This window comes from Nomascus leucogenys, chromosome 24, assembly GCF_006542625.1.
Source record: "Nomascus leucogenys isolate Asia chromosome 24, Asia_NLE_v1, whole genome shotgun sequence".
Lineage (NCBI taxonomy): Eukaryota > Metazoa > Chordata > Mammalia > Primates > Hylobatidae > Nomascus > Nomascus leucogenys.
The window spans coordinates 23,224,619-23,244,219 of record NC_044404.1 but is presented as its reverse complement, the minus strand read 5'-3'; the positions used below and the strand labels follow the sequence as shown (position 1 = coordinate 23,244,219).

Here is a 19,601-nt window from a genome sequence, read left to right as displayed (position 1 = left end):
AGAGAAGGTAAGGCTGATGGAATCCAACAGCTTCACAGCCCAGGATAGGTGTGGAAGCTCATCCGTACTTCTGTTTGTCTCATGACACACAGATGTGCAAAGGGTCTGAGGCTGAAAATGGTGAATGATTCAGGGGTGCTGAGAGTCTCGAGTTCGGGGGTGCTGAGAGTCTAGAGTGCCTGAGAAGAAAGAGAGGGTTGGAGAAGTAAGCTGGGCCTTGGGGACTTGACCAAGCTATCTACTTTGAACTTTATCCTGGGAGCAACAGGGAGCTATTGAAGATTATTTAGCAAAGGAATGATACAGTTAGACCAGTGTTGAAACCAATCACTCAAGCTGGGTGTAAAAGAAGAAAGGGGCAGGGCATGGTGGCTCGCACCTGTAATCCCAGCACTTTGGGAGGCCGAGGCAGGCAGATCACTTGGGGTCAGGAGTTTGAGACCAGCCTGGCCAACATTTCGAAACTCCATCTCTACTAAAAATATAAAAATTACCTAGGTGTGGTGGCATGCACCTGTACTCGCAGCTACTCAGGAGGCTGAGGCAGGAGAATCGCTTGAATCGGGGAGGCGGAACTTGCAGTGAGCCAAGATCATGCCACTGCACTCCAGCCTGGGTGATAGAACGAGACTTCATCTCAAAAAAAACAAAAACAAAAACAAGGAATGGAGGTGGGGGAGGCTGGAGGCAGAGTCCTACCAGAAGAGCTGCAGGCTGGAATGGGGTGATTACACTGATGGCTGATTTTTCATCCACTCAGAGCTTCTCATCGGTGAAGGGGCACTCAAGCGAAATTTGTCTGGCTTGCCCAGGAGACAGCTCCCACAGGGTAAGGGGCTGCCCTGGGGCCAGAGAGGAAGAGTGGTTGGTCCCAGCAGCAGGTGTGTCCAAGGAGATCTTCGATATAATCAGACGGCCTAGGAAGAGACAGGTGGCTAATGAAAGAAGCTAGATTCTGGGTCAGGTTGGAGGGCAGAGGCAGTGTGCGATCTAATGGTTAGGAACACATAATGGCACCAGACACATCTTGTTCAGGTCCCAGCTCTGTCTCCTCTTGGCTGTGTGGTTGTGGCCAGGTCACTTTGGCTTTCTTTTTTCTTTCTTTTTTTTTTTTTTCAGACAGAGTCTCACTCTTTCGCCCAGGCTGGAGTGCAGTGGTGAGATCTTGGCTCACTGCAACACCCACCTCTTGGGTTCAAGCAATTCTTGTGCCTCAGCCTCCTGAGTAGCTGGGACTAAAGGTGCATGCCACCACTCCCAGCTAATTTTTGTACTTTTTTTTCAGTAGAGACAAGGTTTCACTATGTTGGCCAGGCTTGTCTCAAACTCCCGACCTTAAGCGATCCACCTGCTTTGGCCTCCCAAAATGCTGGGATTACAGGCGTGAGCCACTGTGCCCGGCCCACTTTGCCTTTCTGAGCCTCAGTGTCCTCATCTGTAAAATGTGATTATGAATAGGGCTCATGCCTTGAGACTACTCTGGGGGCTAGACGAGGGAATATGTGTAGGCACTCAGCACAGCACTGGGTGCCTAGGAAGCACTCAATAATAAGGGAAGCTCCAGGTTCTCAGCCACCATCAAAGACAGTCTGTTGCTGGGGCAGAGTGATCATTCTGGCTTTGCAGCACGTCTCCAGGCCAGGGTGGCTTCAAAAACTGGCAAGTCTGAGCCGACACCACACTAAGTTAGGCCAAGAGAATTCCAGCCAGAAGCAAAGAAATGATGCTTTGGACAGCCCAGGACCACGTTCTGGGGGAAATGTGCCATTTCTGTTCCACTCTTTTTTTTTGAGACAGAGTCTCGCTCTATCGCCCAGGCTGGAGTGCAGTGGCGCGATCTCGGCTCACTGCAAGCTCCGCCTCCCGGGTTCACGCCATTCTCCTGCCTCAGCCTCTCCGAGTAGCTGGGACTACAGGCGCCCGCCACCACACCCGGCTAATTTTTTTGTATTTTTAGTAGAGACGGGGTTTCACCGTGGTCTCGATCTCCTGACCTCGTGATCCGCCCGCCTTGGCCTCCCAAAGTACTGGGATTACAAGCGTAAGCCACCGTGCCCGGCCTTTTGTGTTTTTTTAGTAGAGACGGGGTTTTGCGGTGTTAGCCGGGATGGTCTCAATCTCCTGACCCCGTGATCCACCCACCTTGGCCTCCCAAAGTGCTGGGATTACAGACATGAGCCACATGGGCCTGGCCTTTTTTTTTTTTTTTTTTTTTGAGACGGAATTTAGCTCTGTCGCCAGGCTGGAGTACAGTGGCGCAATCGTAGCTCAGTGCAGCCTCGCCCTTCTAGGTTGAAGCGATCCTCTCACTTCAGCTTTCTGTGCCCAACTGATTTTTTTATTTTTTGTAGAGACAAGGTCTCACTTTGTTGCCCAGGCTGGTCTCAAACTCCTGAGCTCAAGCAATCCTCCCACCTTATCCTCCCAAAGTGTTGGATTACAAGCATTAACCACTGCACCTGGCCTCTGTTCCAATTTTTGAAACATTAAAAATTATTCTCCTTCTTCCAGGGGTTCTAGGTGATATTCTCTGTTTTATTTTGCTAGTTTCCTTTTTATTTTGTGGGTGGTTGTATACTGAAGTCCTCCTATAATACTAGTTATTGTGATAAACGTTTTACGTACATTCTTTTTTTTCTTTTTCTTGTTTTTTTGAGACAGAGTTTCGCTTTTGTTGCCCAGGCTGGAGTGCAATGGCGCAATCTCGGCTCACCACAACCTCCACCTCCCAGGTTCAAGTGATTCTCCTGCCTCAGCCTCCCCAGTAGCTGGGATTACAGGCATGTGCCACCACGCCTGGCTAATTTTGTATTTTTAGTAGAGACAGGGTTTCTCCATGTGGGTCAGGCTGGTCTTGAACTCCCAATCTCAGGTGATCCACCCGCCTCGGTCTCCCACAGTGCTGGGATTACAGGCATGAGCCACCGTGCCTGGCCTTATGTACATTCATGTAATCTTTATAGCAACCCTTTCATCGTGTTTTTGTGTTATTGTCCTCACTGTGTGGATGAAGAAACTGAGGCTTGAAGAAGTTAACAAACGTTCCTGGGTCTGTCTGACACTAACCCCTTTGCCCTTCATTACTACACTTACCTGGCCTGTCAGCAGAAAGGTCCCTAGGGCCTTAGGTTACCCTAGTATCCTGCCCCAGAATTACCCAGTGAGTAGAATGCCAAGGTTTGTCTGGACCAAAAATAAGAGAAACAACCTTTGGGAGGCCGAGGCAGGCAGATCACGAGGTCAGGAGTTCAAGACCATCCTGGCCAACTTGGTGAAACCCTGTCTCTACTAAAAATACAAAAATTAGCTAGGCATGGTGGCGCATGCCTGTAATCCCAGCTACTCGGGAGACTGAGGCAGGGAATTGCTTGAACTGGGACCTGGGAGGCAGAGGTTGCAATGAGCCAAGATCGTGCCACTGCACTCCAGCCTGAGCTACAGAGCCAGACTGCGTCTCAAAAAAAAAAGAAGAAAAGAAACAATCGTGTGACACAGGGCGCAACTCTGATTGTCTGATTGAGGAACCATCCATTGTATTAGGGTCACATGTGTAATATATTCCCTGAGAGTTTAATGCAGGGAAAAATTTGTCTCTCCCAAATCACTGGCCTGATTCTTCCAACCATATCACAGCAATAGCTAATTCTTCTATAGGATTTACCATGTGACAGGCCTGTTATGAGAACTAAATATGCAGCTGGGCACGGTGGCTCATGCCTGTAATCCCAACACTGGGAGGCTGAGGCAGGTGAATCACTTGAGGTCAGGATTTCGAGACCAGCCTGGCCAACATGGTGAAACCCTGTCTCTACTAAAAATACAAAAATTAGCCAGGTGTAGCAGCAGGTGCCTGTAATCCCAGCTACTCAGGAGGCTGAGGCAGGAGAATTGCTTGAACCTGGGAGGCAGCGGGTGCAGTGAGCTGAGATTGCACCACTGCACTCCAGCCTGGGCGACAGAGTGAGACTCCATCTCAAAAAACAAAACAAAACAAAAAAAAGAACTAAATATGTCTGAAGTCATTTAATCCTTCCAGGGACCCTAAGAAAGGGGTTTATTATTATATTATCCTGTTTTTCAGAAGAAGCAACAGAAGCACAGATAAATTAAATAACTGCTTAAGGTCATGTGACTAGTAAGTGGTAGAGCTGGATTTCAAAACAATGTAATTTGCCTCCAGGGTCTGTGTATTCAATCACACGTTTACTACTTCCTACACAATTTGTAAGTCATCCTGGTTCCCTCTTTGCTTTGACTGCCAGGAAACTCAGAGCCATGATTTGTTTGTTCTTCACAGTTACTATCCTTAGAAAACTCAGCCCACCATTTCTACCCTAATTAGTCCGTATTTCATCTTTCTTTCCTTTTTCCCCTGCTGGCCTTTGATCCAGGCTTCTATCACTCCCGAATTCTTGTTCTTTATCAGTCAAATGGTCTCGAGGCTGCAATGAAACTACCTAGAAACTCTTTTTGGAAAACATATGACATAAGACATCAGATGAACAGAGATGGCTTCTGACCAGCTGAGCCAGTTGGACACAGTTGAAGATGTCTTTTGAGCATCTTTTGTGTAACCAGCACTGTGCTCTGTCATGTGGAGGATACAGCAGTGAGCCCAAGGTAGTCCCACACTAGTTATGCCAACTGCTATGATAGATAAATCCTGAAATTGCAATGCCTAAATACAATAGAAATTAGTTCAATGTGTGCCCCCCTCAGTCAAGTGATAAGTGAGACCCAGGTTGACTAAGGCTCTGCCCCATTCAACGTGTAGCTTCCAAGGGCCCCCTGGTATGTTGACGTCTGATTGGCAGATGAGAGAAAAGAGCTTTGAGCAAGCATACATCCTTCTTCACCACTTTGGCCAGGACATGGCATTCATGTTCTCTGCCCACATCCCACTGGTGAACACTAGTTATGTACCTAATAGCAAGGAGTGCTGGAAAATGTAGTCTGGTTGCTCTTCTCAGAAACAACTCTACATGTGGAAGGGGAACAGCTTTGATGAACAGCTGACCTTGTCCCAGTTTACGAGGAACTTAAAATTATTGAACCGTCTACCCTTATAGAATGGCTAAGAATACCATGCAATATGTAATGTGGCCATAGGGAGGAAAATGGCCTGGCCTTGTTTACAAGAAACCATGGACAAAAAAAGGAGCATTTAAGGCTGGGCACGGTAGCTCGCGCCTGTAATCCCAGCACTTTTGGAGGCTGAGATGGGTGGATCACCTGAGGTCAGGAGTTTGAGGCCAGCCTGATCAACCAATGAAACCTTGTCTCTACTAAAAATACAAAATTAGTCGGGTGTGGTGGCATGCGCCTGTAATCCCAGTTACTTGGGAAGCTGAGGCAGGAGAATCACTTGAACCTGGGAGGCGGAGTTTGCAGTGAGCCAAGATCATGCCATTGCACTCCAGCCAGGGCTATAAGGTGAAACTCCGTCTCAAAAAAAAAAAAAAAAAAAAAAAAAAAAGGAGCATTTACATTTAAACCAAATGTATTTGTCCAACAAGGGAATGGGATGGGGGTGTGGGGAGGGGGAGAGTTTATCATGATAGTGAGTATTCAGGCAGAGGCTAAGTTTTCACTTGGCTGAAGGCTCTAGAAAGGGTCATGTGGACAGATGCCTCCTATCAGTCCTTCTAAGTGTGAACTTCCATGTAAGATTCCCTTAGTCACCTCTGAGCACTTACTTTGTGTCAAGTTCTCCATAAGGCTCTGAGGACCCAGAAACGAATGAGACAAGGTCATGGTTACTCAACTGAAATGCGGAAGCAGGATAGAGAAAGGCTGAGCTCTGGAAACAGGAGGCTGGAGTTTAATTCCTACCTCTGTTATTTCGTAGCTGCGCGTCACTGGAGATGCCACTTGGCCTCTGGTTCTGTTTCCTCACTTATGAACTAGGAACAACAGTTATCTTCATAGATTACAGGAACCCAATGACAAAATATACCTGGAGCATTTGTAGCACAGTGCCTGGTATGTAGTAAGCATGTTATTTTATTAGTAGTAATATTTTTATGATGACCTTGGATAAGTCACTTCATTTTTCAAAGCCTCAGCTTTCTCATCCGTAGGATGGAGTTAACACTGACATCACGGGGTTGGAATCTTGCTGTGTCGTGGGGTCGGGAGCTGCCATTTCGTCTCTCCGCTTCCTCCTGGGATAAGTGGGTCGCATCATGCCCACTTGATCGCGGACGGAAACCAGCCCCGTTCAGCGCAAAAGAGGAACCTGAATTAACAAGGACGCGATTTCCTGGCTGCGCTCCCAGGGAAGGAGGTTTGCGCTGGGTCCCATCCCCCGGCCGGTCCTGCTCAGGAAACGCGGAGAGAAAGCCAGGAACCAGGCCTGCCAGGCCCTGCGGCCCCTCAGCGCCGTCCCTCCTCTCCGGCCCTCGGCTGCAGGAAGCCGACTGGCGGGAACGCCCTGCCTGGTGGGTGGGAAAGGCCGAGAGCGCGCCCGGCACCGGCGGCTTCCCAGGCCCGCGGCCGGCTGGCTGCGCGGAGGTGTCACTGCGGCAAACGGCGACCGCGCCGGCCCCCTCCCCCGCCGCCCGCAAGCCTGGTGCAGTCGGCCCATGAGTATTTCATGAAGTGCCGCAGCCGGATTCATGGCTCACTGGCGCTGGAGCGGAGAGAGGCTGAGTCCTGTCAAGCGCCAGCGCCCCACCCCGCACGGAGCGCACGCCGCGGGGACCGGGCTGGGGAGGGAAGGGTGTCCAGCCCTCTCTTTTGGGTGGTGAGATGCTGAGGCCTGAGGGTTTCTAGGTGAGTGTTCAAGGTCATGGCTAGTAAACGGCAGGGCCGGGATGCAACTCGGGGTCTGTTTCATCCTAAAGTTTGTGCCTCGGGTCTGTGGTTCTGCTCCAGGTTTTTGAGGTGTTTGGGGGGCGGGGGTTACGTTCTTGCCGCACCTCAAGAACCGGAGTTCTGTACCCAGGGGCTACCGATGTCCTCTCAGAGGTCTGTGAACCCCTTGTAATTGTGTAACGTGTTGTTGTGTGTGTTGCATTTTTCTTCGAAGTTTCAAAGGCGTCAGTGATCCAACAAGGGTTAAGAATTATAGCCCTCCGCAGGGCATGGTGGCTCACGCCTGTAATCCCACCACTTTGGGAGGCCGAGGTGGGAGGATGGCTTGATTCCAGGAGTTCGAGACCAGCCTGGGAAACATAGTGAGACCCTCCCCCCATCCTTACAGAAAATTTAAAATTTAGCTGGACGTGGTGGCACACGCTTCTAGTCCCAGCTACTTTGGAGGCTGAGACAGGAGGATTGCTTGAGCCCAGGAGTTTGAGGCTGTGGTGAGGGGTGATTGTGTCACTGCACTGCAGCCTGGGTGACAGAGGCCAGACCCTGTCCCAAAAAACAAAAACCCCCCCAAAATTATAGCTCTCCAAGTCTGCTCTGAGGACCCCAGCTTCATGAGAGGTTGAGGTTCCTCTATGTCTGTAGCCTCTTGAGAATATTTCTGCAAAGCCCCAGCTGTTACTCTGTAGCAACTTGGGGGCCTCTACAGGATCTCAGATCTTTTACTCGATCTTGAGACTCTTTCTATAGGGTCTTGAGATCTCTCTGGGGATTTGAGCTCTTTATGGGGTCCTGGTGTCTCTTTCTGAGGTTCTGACAATCTCACTATAAGGTCTGATGGTCCCCCATGGAATGAGTTCTAAACCTAGGCCTCAGGATGCCTATGAACTCCCTGAAATCGTATGCAAGATTTTGTGGGTCTGTCTGTATACATGGAATTCTGGAGAGAGGTTTCATGGATTTCACTAGATTCTCAAAAGAATCTGTGATCCCCAAAAGCTGGGAAAAAATATTGCTTTAGAGAATTCATCTGGACAGGCCTTACTCCTTTCTCATCAATAAAAATCAAGGAAGTAGGGGGCCGGGCCACAGTGGGTCACCCCTGTAATCCCAGCACTTTTGGGGAGGCTGAGGTGGGCAGATCATTTGAGGTCAGGAGTTCAAGACCAGCCTGGCCAACATGGTGAAACCCCGTCTCTACTAAAAATACAAAAATTAACTGGGTGGGGTGGCGCACACCTATAATCCCAGCTACTCGGGAGGCTGAGGCAGGAAAATCACTTGAACCCGGGAGGTGGAGGTTGCAGTCAGCCCAGATCATACCACTGCACTCCAGCCTGGGTGACAGAGCAAGACTCCATCTAAAAAAAAAAAAAAAGTCAAGGAAGTAAAAGGTGGAGGAAATAAAAGACAGTGTTTTCTAGTAGAGTATGGGCTTTGGACTCCGGCATTCCTGGGTTAAAATCCCAATTTTCCCACTTACTGGCTGTGTGACCTTGAGCATGTTGCTTACCCTCTCTGAGCCTCCAGGCCACCTCCTCTAGGAAGCCTTCTCTGGCTCCTCAATTCAGTTAGGTTCCCACCCTGCATCCCGCAATCCCTCCTGGCATATCACCTGATTCTTTGCAGCACTTAATGGAATTGTTATTAAGTAATTGTGTTTAATGTTGTCCTGTTTCTCCACTCCTCCAGTCCAGGAAACTTGGGACTTTTGCTGTATTACAGTCTGTGTAGTGCCTGGCACATGTGAGGCACTCAGCCATTTCTTATGAAATAAATAAAAATGTAAAGGAATGGAGGGATGCAGGCCAGACACTGTACTAGGGACAGAAAGGGATCAGAAATTAATAACCATCACTCCGGTCGTAGAGGAAGTCCCAGGCTGGAGGGGGAAATAAGATGCATTCGAGGAAGACTGTCCTAATTGTGCTAATGGGGGGATGAACACTAATGGAGGCAAACACTAGGGGGGAAAGCACCAAAAGATCCAAAGATGAGTGAGACCTAGTCCCTGAAGAGCTGAGATGCCTTTCCTTTGTATTATGTGTTACGATTTACAAAGCACTTAGCTTACATGAAATAGGTGGGTATACACTTACTCTGCAGAGGTGGGAAAACTGCTGCTGAGAAGAGTTCAATGACTTGCCCAAAGCCACCCAGCCAATAATGGCTGCCTGAGTGCATAGCTTATTTGCTTTGGAATACAGCCCATTTCCTCCCGGACTTGGGCTTTGATGTTGCACATGTCTTGGTTTAGATCCTACTAGATGTGTGACCAGTAAGTGACTTGGCCTGTCTGAGCCTTGTTTTCCCAGTGTGCAAGATAGCAATAATGACCCCCTATAACCTTTAAGAGATAGTATATGCAATATACTAGCAATAATGACCCCCTATAACCTTTAAGAGGTAGTATATGCAATATACTAGCAATAATGACCCCTATAACCTTTAAGAGATAGTATATGCAATATACTAGCAATAATGACCCCCTATAACCTTTAAGAGATAGTATATGCAATATACTAGCAATAATGACCCCTATAACCTTTAAGAGATAGTATATGCAATATACTAGCAATAATGACCCCTATAACCTTTAAGAGATAGTATATGCAATATACTAGCAATAATGACCCCTATAACCTTTAAGAGATAGTATATGCAATATACTAGCAATAATGACCCCTATAACCTTTAAGAGATAGTATATGCAATATACTAGCAATAATGACCCCTATAACCTTTAAGAGATAGTATATGCAATATACTAGCAATAATGACCCCCTATAACTTTTTTTTTTTTTTTTTTTTTTTTTTTTGAGACGGAGTCTCGCTCTGTCGCCCAGGCTGGAGTGCAGTGGCGCGATCTCGGCTCACTGCAAGCTCCACCTCCCGGGTTCTCCGCCATTCTCCTGCCTCAGCCTCTCCGAGTAGCTGGGACTACAGGCGCCCGCCACCACGCCCGGCTAATTTTTTGTATTTTTAGTAGAGACGGGGTTTCACCGTGGTCTCGATCTCCTGACCTCATGATCCACCCGCCTCGGCCTCCCAAAGTGCTGGGATTACAAGCGTGAGCCACCGCGCCCGGCCCCCTATAACTTTAAGAGATAGTATATGCAATATACTAGCAATAATGACCCCTATAACCTTTAAGAGATAGTATATGCAATATACTAGCAATAATGACCCCTATAACCTTTAAGAGGTAGTATATGTAAAGTACCCAGCATGATTCTTGGTTCAGAATAAAGGATCTATAAATGTTTGTGGAATGAATGAATGAATGAATGAAATGCATGTAGTAATGGTTGCCCTGAAACATGAGGGAGCAAAGGAATAGAGGGAACTTAAAATCATGCCATTTTGGGGATGATAGGAGAAGTGAGGGGTATTTTATTCCTTCCTATTCTCACTTTCTATGATTCTTGGCAGACTTTGCACTGGCCTCAATCATACTGGGTAATCATTTATTGTTTGCAAACCAGCAAAAGTGAGCCACCTCCAGCTTGGTTAGCTTTCTTTTTATGTATATCTTTATTGCCTTTTTTTTCTGATGACACAGTAATACTGCTACTTGTAAAAAATTAAATTGCAGAAAGATATAATGAGTGAAAATGAAAGTGCAAGTTTAGACATGGTAGACACAAGGTGCTGAAATATTGTGATTCTTTGGAAGGTGTGGAAGGGGCATAGGACAGTGTGATGGTGAATTTTATGTGTCAATTTGACTGGGCTAAGGGATGCCCAGATAGCTGGTAAAACATCATCTCTGAGTATTTCCAGGAGATATTAATATTTGAATTGGTAGATTGAGTAGAGAAAATTGCCTCCACCCATGTGGGTGGGCATGATCCAATTCACTGAGGGCCCAACAGAACAAAAAAGAGGAGGAAGGAAAATTTGCTTTCTCTCATTGAGCTGGAACATCCATCTTCTCCTGCCCTTGGACATTGGAGCTCCTGGTTCTCAGATCCTTGGACTCTGAGACTTATACCAGCACTTCCCTGCCCACAAACCCCCATTCTTAGCACCACCATCTTTTCTGGTTCTCCAGCTTGCAAAAGGCAGATTGTGGGACTTCTCCGCTTCCATAATCTTGTGAGCCAATTCTCATAATAAGTAAATTATATATCTATATATATATATACTCCTATTGGTTCTGTTTCTCTGGAGAACTCTGACTAATACAGACAGGGACAAAAAAAATTCTCCCTGCTTTAAAGTCTTTTTGTCCTGGCCTTGTCATAGTTCCTGAGACTTCTGTTAGGTGTCTTACTTTTGGCTTGTAGCATTGAAAGTTCAAATGCAACCAAGGGCTAGGGTCAGGGGAGAAAGTGAAAATTGTCTCGGCATGGGCTTTCTTGGAACCCCACGAAGGAGGAGATGGGATCTGTGGAATTTTCTATTGCAGTATGCACAGGTGGCTCAGATGCCTACTGCGGGTATACCTTGTAGCTGTGTTTTTACCCCCTTTCCCCTCCACAGCAAAGTCTTTTTTGAAAGTTCTCACTATATGCACACACAGAACAGCAAAGCAGGCTGGGCACAGTGTCTCACACCTGTAATCCCAGCACTTTGGGAGGCCAAGGCAGGTGGATGGCTTGAGCTCAGGAGATGGAGACCAGCCTGGGCAACATGGTGAAATCCTGTCTCTACCAAAAATACAAAAAAAATTAGCTGGGCGTGTTGGCAGGCACCTGTTATCCCAGCTACTTGGGAGGCTGAGGTAGGAGGATTAGTCGAGCCTGGGAAGTGGAGTTGTAGTGACTTGAGATCATGCCACTGCACTTTAGCCTGGGTGACAAAGTGAGACTCTATCTCAAAAAAAAAAAAAGCTAAAACAAAAACAAAATGAAACTCAGCAAAGCAGAAAGAAAAAAACTGAAGATTCTCTATTTAGCTCTTATTTATTTATTTATTTTTTTAGAGACAGTGTCTTTCTCTGTCACTCAGGCTGGAGTGCAGTGCAGAGATCATAGCTCACTGCAGCCTCCAACTCCTGGGCTCAAGCAATCCTCCCTCCTCAGCCTCCTGAGTAACCAGGACCACAGGTATGAGCCACCATGCCTGGCGGTGGCTCACACCTGTAATCCTAGCACTTTGGGAGGCTGAGGTGGGTGGATCATGAGGTCAGGAGTTCGAGACCAGCCTGACCAACATGGTGAAACCCTGTCTCTACTAAAAATACAAAAATTAGCCGTGCATGGTGTCGCAGGCCTGTAATCCCAGCTACTCAGCAGGCTGAGGCAGGAGAATTGCTTGAATACGGGAGGCGGAGCCGAGATCGCACCACCGCACTCTAGCCTGAGCGACACAGCGAGACTCTGTCTCAAAAAAAATAAAAATAAATAAATAAAATTTTGGCTGGGCATGGTGGCTCACACCTGCAATCCCAGCACTTTGGGAGGACAAAGCCAAAGGATCGCTTGAGCCCAGGCATTCGAGACCAGCCTGGGCAACATGGTGAAACCCCGTCTCTACTAAAAATACAAAAATTACCCAGGTGTGGTGGGTCATTCCTGTAATCCCAGCTACTCGGGAGGCTGAAGCAGGGGAATTGCTTGAACCTGGGAGGCAAAGGTTGCAGTGAGCCCAGATCATGCCACTGAATTCCCGCCTGAGCGACAGAGGGTGACTTCTGTCTAAAAAAAAAAAAAAAAAAAAAAAAAATTTTTTTTTTGTAAAGACAGGGGTCTCACTATGTTGCTCAGGCTGGTCTCAAACTCCTGGTCTCAAGTAATCTTCCCACCTTGGCCACCCAAAGCACTGGGATTACAGGTGTGAGCCACTGCGCCTGGCTTATTTAGTTCTTTATAGTCTCCATATTTTTCTAGGCATATACTAAGCATATATTACAAATTATAACTACAGGATCCTACTACACTTGTAATTCGGCAACTTACTCTTACTCTTTTCACTTAACAATGTCCAATAGAGACCTTTTATTGTCCAATCATACAAATCTATTCCTTTCCTTTTACTAATGGAGCCTCTTGAGGGCAGGGCTATTATTTAGCTCTACTTCCAGTCCAGAGTCCAGCATATGGGAGGTCTTGCTGGGAGGACGAGGACATGTTCAAATAGTAACAGCAACCACTATATCCTGGCATGAACTAGGTGCCAGGCTCTGAACTCAGCTCTTTCACATGTTTAACCCTCACAGGCACTGTGTGAGAAAGGTATTATTATTATTTCCATTTTGCAGATGAGAAACTGAGGTGCGGACCTAAAAGCCCAAGATTACATAACTAGTAAGTGACTGAGCTGGGTTTTGAATATTGATCTTTCCTGTACCAAAGCTTTTGCTATGAATAAATCAATAAGTGGTTGCTGGGATCATGGGTCCTGGGGAGAAAGTTCTTTCTTCAGAACGTCCCTTGTATGTCCTGGGTTCTTCCTTCCAAGGGTTTGTAGTACTTGGAATCAGCTTTAGCCCTTAGGGGCAACTCAGTAAAGGCCCTTCCTTTGCCTCCAGCAATCTTACAGCCATGATTACTTTTCACAGGAAGTGGTGTTTTTGAATATTTTTTCTAAAAATAAGCTATAATTTATTAGGGGACTTTGAGGACCGGGCCAGGCATTTCTGGACACCCATGTGCCTGCCTGCAGCATAGGAAATTAATCAGAACCCCAAAGTTGCTCCCCTCCTTCCACAGGCCACTGCTCTAGAAACGCCCAGTGCCTCATTGCAGTTCTCCTAGAGGATTGCAGAGATGCCAATGGCAGTTTAACACAGATCCATGTCTCTGTAAAGAAGGTGAAAGGAGAAAGGCATGAAGCAGAAATGGGTCAGCTCTGCTGCAAAAAACTCTCAGAGAGAACTCCAAGCTGACTCCAGCTTGGAGGCAGGCTGAATGGCAGAGATGCCCTGGGGCATCAGATGTGACTCTGCAGAATCCATCTGGGGTCTGCAGACTGGAGTGCTGGTTTCCATTCCAATGGGAATGCTTTGCAGGGCCACTTTCAGCAAGCCTCTTCCTTTCTCAAGACCCTAAAGTCTTCCATATGAAATGATTAGGTGGATTGTCATGAGGTGCTGTGTGGTGTTAATAACTAGAAATAATACTGATGATGGTAGTTATATATATAAAATATATATATAAATCATACAGTAATTTTATATATATATATATTTTTTTTTTGAGACAGGGTCTCGATCTGTCACCAGGCTGGAGTGTGGTGGCATTATCATGGCTCATTGCAACCTCCACCTCCCAGGTTCAAGGGATCCTCCCACCACCGCCTCCTGAGTAGCTGAGACTGCACGGGCACCACCAGGCCTGGCTAATTTTTAGTATTTTTGGTAAAGATGGGGTTTTGCTGTGTTGCCCAGGCTTGTCTCAAACTCCTGGACTCAAGAGATCCTCCCAAAGTGCTGGGATTGCAGGCATGAGCAACTGCTCCTGGTCAATATAATACTATTGAAAATAAGAATGACAGGGGCCGGGCGTGGTGGCTCACATCTGTAATCCTAGCACTTAAGGAGGCCGAGGTGAATGGATCACCTGAGGTCAGGAGTTCGAGACCAGAGTGGCCAACATGGTGAAACACCGTCTCTACTAAAAATACAAAAATTAGCCAGGTGTGGTGGCGAGTGCTGGTAATCCCAGCTACTTGGGAGGCTGAGGCAGGAGAATCTCTCTAACCTGGAAGGCAGAGGTTGCAGTGAACTGAGATCACACCACTGCACTCCAGCCTGGGCGACAAGAGACAAAATTCATCTCAAAAAAAAAAAAAAAAGAAAGAAAATAAGAATGACAATCATATTGTTCATATTGTTTGTGGAACACTGTGCCTGATGTTTTCCATACTGTATCTTAGGTAATTTTAAAACAAACACCACAAGACTATATTATCCCCATTTTATAGATGAGAAGACAGGCTCAGAGACAGCTATTTTGACCCTAGAACATATGATCCCAGGGTTTTCTGGCATCAGAGCTTGAGCTCCACAAACATGTGTGGGTTCTGACCTCCAGGAAGTGCTAAGAAACAAATGGGAGGTCAGTTTGTTATAAGTTGTAGTGTTCATGCCCACCTGAGGGATAAACACAATGTTATTGGTTATTCAGAACAGGGAGGATTGCTTTCTGGCTGGGAGACGCTGGGAGGTGAGACAGCAGGGGAAGAGCTTGAGCAAAGGGTCAAATGTGGGAAAGCAGTGGGTGTGCTAAGAGAAGTTTGGATAAACTGTGTGTGTGTGTGTGTGTGTGTGTGTGTGTGTGTAAAGGTAGGAAGTGATCATACCAGGCCAGGGCTTTGGCCTTTATTCCATAGGCAATAAAGAGCTTACACAAGAGATGTCTCAAGAGACCAACTATGCTGCTGTAGTCAGAGAGGAAGCAGCCCTCAGCCCATCTGTGTCCTGGCTTGTGAATGCTGCTGCGTGCCAGCGTGTGGGAGGGCATCCGCAGCGAGAGCAGTCTCTGGCTGTGCCCTGTACTATGCTGGGTGTGGGTCTTGGGCTGTCTTCGAAGCCCTCCTCCTGACTTCTCAGGGCCCTAGGTGCCTTTTAGATAGTAGACTTAAAGGAAGTATGTCATAGAAGTATGGGAGGGGATTTTGAGATCATCTGGTTATTCCCCCTTCCCATTTTAAAGAAGATGAAAATCGGGAACATAGATGGGAGAGTACTTGTCTAGCATCACACAATGAATTAATAGCACAGTGGGGGACTGGAACCCATGCCTCCCGAGTCTGAGCTGAGTTCCTTCTCTGCATTTGCGGAGTAATAGAAATAGCATTTGTTGAGTGATTATTCCATATCAGGTTGTAGGCTAAGCACCTTTCCGTTGATTATCTCATTTAATCCTCACAACCCTACTGAGAGTGCCCCAATTTTTTTTTTTTTTTCTTTTGAGACAGGGTCTCACTCTGTCACCCACGCTGGAGTGCAGTGGCACGATCACGGCTCACTGCAGCCTCGACCTCCCCGGGCTCAAGCGATCCTCCTACTTTAGCCTACAGGCGCGCGCCACCACGCCTGGCTGATTTTTGTATTTTTTATAGAGATGGGGTTTCGCCATGTTGCCCAGGCTGGTCTTGAACTTCTGAGTTTCAGTGATACGTCCGCCTCAGCCTCCCAAAGTTCTGAGATTACAGACGTGAGCCACCACGCGGGCCTAAAGTGTCCCTCCTGAAATCGAGAAGTCTTGTCTTCCATTTCGATTTCCCAGGGCGCCTAGCACAGGATCTGGCTACGGAGGCAATAAAAGCTTGGTGGAGTCTAAGTCCTGGGAAGGGAAAAAAGCACGGAGGGGGCGGGACCTGCAGACCAACCCCGCCCATCACAAAGACCCCGCCTTCCAGAACGCTGACGTCACCATTTGGCCCCGCCCCTCATTGTCAGTCCCGCGGAGCCAGAGGAGGCGCCGGTCGCTGGCAGCTGAGCGTCGGAGCCCTCCGCGGGCGGGAGCGCGTTTCGGGGCCGCCGAGGTGAGGGTCCGTGAGGCGGCGGCGGGAGCGCGGCGCGGGGGGCTGGGACGGGCGCGGGGAGCGGAGGGCGGTGGGGTTGGGGGGCCGGTCCCCGGTGAGGTCGGGGCACCCGCGGCCACGGGGCAGAAGAAACCGCGGGCGCAGCCGAGGAAGGATGGGGGTGTGGAGTTGGGGGAGAGTTGGAATGGATTTTGGAGGAAGGGCTCAGGAGGGAACCTTTTGGGGCGAGACCCGGCACATGTTTGTGGAGTTGGAGGAAGACTCTGAGGAGATTTTTCCTCGGGAGGGGGAGGGAAGGTTCTGAGGAGACTTCTTGGTGGGAGCGAGACTCTGAGGAGAAATGTTAGGGGCAGAGACGCGGAGGAGACATTTTCGAGGGGGCGGCGAAGAGTTTCGAGGGTAGAGTTTGGGGTTGGGGGAGGGGGCGCGGGCCGGACTGGGGCGGGGGGCGACGAGGCGGCCGTGGAGGGGGCTGCGCGGGGCCCGGCGGGCACCGGAGGAAGGAAGTGCTCAGACAGGAAGGGCCCGGGAGCTCCAGCAGGAGGAGGAGGAGGGCGGTTTGGGAGCGCGTCGGGCCGGCGTGCGGGGCCAGCTGCGGGGCGCGGGGCGCGGGGCGCGGGCCGGGCGGGGAGGGGTCCCGCGGCCGCCGCAGCTGTCGGCCGCGCCAGCCCGCGTCCCGGGCGCTCTGTTGGTCTCGCAGCCAGACCGCTGGGCCGGGAAGGAATTCGAGGCATTCGCTTTGTTTAAGTTGCCAGTAGACAGTCCTTAGGACTAATTAATGGTGGAATCTGCGGAGGGACGCCGGCGAGTGGGGCCGGGGCCTCCCCCCGCCCGCCGCGGTGAACTTTCCGCAGCGCGGGGCCCGCCTCCCCGCGCGCCCCTGGCCCCCGCCCAGCGGCCCGGGCGGGGAAGGAGCCATGGCTTCCCGGAGCGCAGGAATGAAGTGCGGTTTCTGGGGCTGGTGGCCGCTGGCTGCGGAGCCTGCCTGCAGGGAAGCTGGCGACCCGGAGCGGCCGCGCTGGGGCTTCGGAGCCCGGTTTAGAGCTCTTGGAGGTGGCTGCGGTTTCTGTGCATAACCTTGGAGGAGCCTCTGCGATCCGAGAAAGACCATCTTCCTTTGGAGCATCTGTTTCTTCATCGCGTCAACCCCTTTCCTAACACTGCAGAGCTTGTTGTGGCTTGTTTCGGAAATGCCGAGGCCAGTGCTCACCCTTGCGGGTGGGAGAGGGGAAGAGAGTAGGCACCCCCAAAACCCCCCTGCAGTATGATTTCCAGAAGGCCAGAGACTTCCTGCAGCTCCACCGTCGCACCTTCACTGACTTGAATGACCTTGGGGGAAGGATTGCGCTGCTGAGCCCTTGGTGTCTTATCTGTCGTTGGAGGAGAAAATACTCTCTGGACCTCCCTGCCTTTTGGGGATGTTTTGAGGGGTGGGGTTTGCTCAGGGTATTTCTTTTACAAACGGCTGCAGTTCTGGCCTAAGGAGCTGGACTGGTGTCAGAGCCGGGAGAATTCAGATCATCTAATAAGATTTGACTACCTCAAATTAGGGAGGGAGGGATTTGGATTTTAGGAGGACATTTCTTTTTGGGGAATCTGGACGGTATGTTCCAGATTGCCTTCTGTCACTTTGTTTGCAACTTTGGTAGTATTCATGTGGTTAAATTGAATTACCCCCATAGAAAATTCTTTTGTCAGAAATAATTGTTTTGCTCAGAATTCCTCTGGGGGCAGATTAAGGTTTTGCTCAATTTACTCCTAGAAGAATTTTCCAGGTTTCTAAAATTAAATCACTTTTCTAAACATAGTAACCAAAGTTTGAAAGCTGGAAATAGTGAGCTGGGAAGGGAATGGGTTAGAGTGTGAAGAAGGCAGCAAACACAGGTTCATTGTTGACCAGTGATTAATAATGCGGATTGTTAATTAGCCTTCCTTGATTATGAGGTGTTTTCTTAATCTTAAATAATTTAAGACCAAGAAAAGGAACTAATGTTGTTGAGTTGCCTATTCTGTGCCCAGTAATTATGCTAGGTGGTTATAGATCTTAGGCAGTCTTCCCAATAATTTTGTGAGGTGGTGGTTAGCATCCCTTTTTTTTTTTTTTTTTTTTTTTTTTTGAGACGGAGTGCTCTGTCACCCAGGCTGTGGTGCAATGGTGCAATCTCGGCTCACTGCAACCTCCGCCTCTCATGTTCAAGCTATTCTCCTGCCTCAGCCTCCCCAGTAGCTGGGATTACAGGTGTGTGCCACCATGCCCGGTTAATTTTTGTATCTTTAGTGGAGATGGGGTTTCACCATGTTGGCCAGGTTGGTTTTGAACTCCTGACCTCAAGTGATCTGCCCGCCTCGGCCTCCCAAAGTGCTGGGATTACAGGCGTGAGCCACCGCTCCCGGTCAGCATCCCTGTTTTATAGATGAACAAGCCAAAGGTCAGAAAGTAAAGTGACTGTCACAAGTTCACACACGCAACTAGTGAGAAATGGCGCTGGAATTCATACCCAGGTCTCTTTCTCAGGTCTGTGGTTGTCTCTCTACTTTGCCCACTGCCTTGGGAATCATGAGACCTAGTTTTTTGGCCTTTGACTCAGCCACTGGGTGACTGTGGGCCCTAGAATAAGTCAATTAAGTCTATTCTCCAATATTGCCTTTTCTTTCAGTAGTGTTATCAATATGCACTTGAAGTGTGCTGTTTTTTTTTGTAAAAAGACAAGGCTGTATGTAGTAGTGTAGTAGTGGTATGTACTATATGCCACTAGGTGCTTACTTATTTCTTATGATGGAAGCATTTCTGTTAAAATGGAGAGTACCTAAGTGATCATATATTTCATTTATGTAATGGAAGTTGATGGATAGCTAATGGCCCTTCCAGTGTAAAGCGGCCATCACTAAGGTAACATTATCAGAAACAGAACCATTTTTCATGTAATACAGCTTTTAGGGACAGTGTCAACTTATGAGTAAAGCATGCTGTTACAGGTAGGACCCGGATAGTCCAGGCTGAAAGATGTGGTATAAACTTTGATGCATATAATAGATGCATAGCAAATATTTGATGAATGTAATGAATGTATTCCGTTTTTTTTGGAGTGCAGTGCTGTGATGATGTCTCACTGCATCCTCTACTGCCTGGGCTCAAGTGATTTTCCCACGTCAGCCTTCTGAGAATCTGGGACCACAGGTGCGTGCCACCATGCCTGGTTAACTTTTGTTTTTATTTATAGAGATGAGGTTTCCCTATGTTTCCCAGGCTGGTCTGCTGGAACTCCTGGGTTCAGGGGATCCTCCCGTGTCAGCCTCCTAAAGTGTTGGGATTACAGGCATGAGCCATCATGTCCTGCCCTGAATGCATTCTT

The 19,601-nt window shown here is 48.4% G+C and overlaps 1 protein-coding gene across 4 annotated transcripts in view; it reads left to right on the top strand.

The window, feature by feature from the left end:
• The first annotated feature begins 6,721 nt into the window (after positions 1-6,721).
• LUZP1 (leucine zipper protein 1) overlaps positions 6,722-19,601 on the top strand; it is a 93,281-nt gene continuing 80,401 nt past the window's right edge. For 2 of the 4 annotated variants that reach the window (XM_030805844.1, XM_030805839.1), the window contains exon 1: positions 15,961-16,248. The gene's annotated coding sequence lies outside the window, so the exon portion shown is untranslated. Of the gene's footprint in view, positions 6,775-15,960; positions 16,249-17,806; positions 17,852-19,601 lie in introns of those variants that run through there. The other 2 variants (XM_030805841.1, XM_030805842.1) reach the window with 2 other exon arrangements.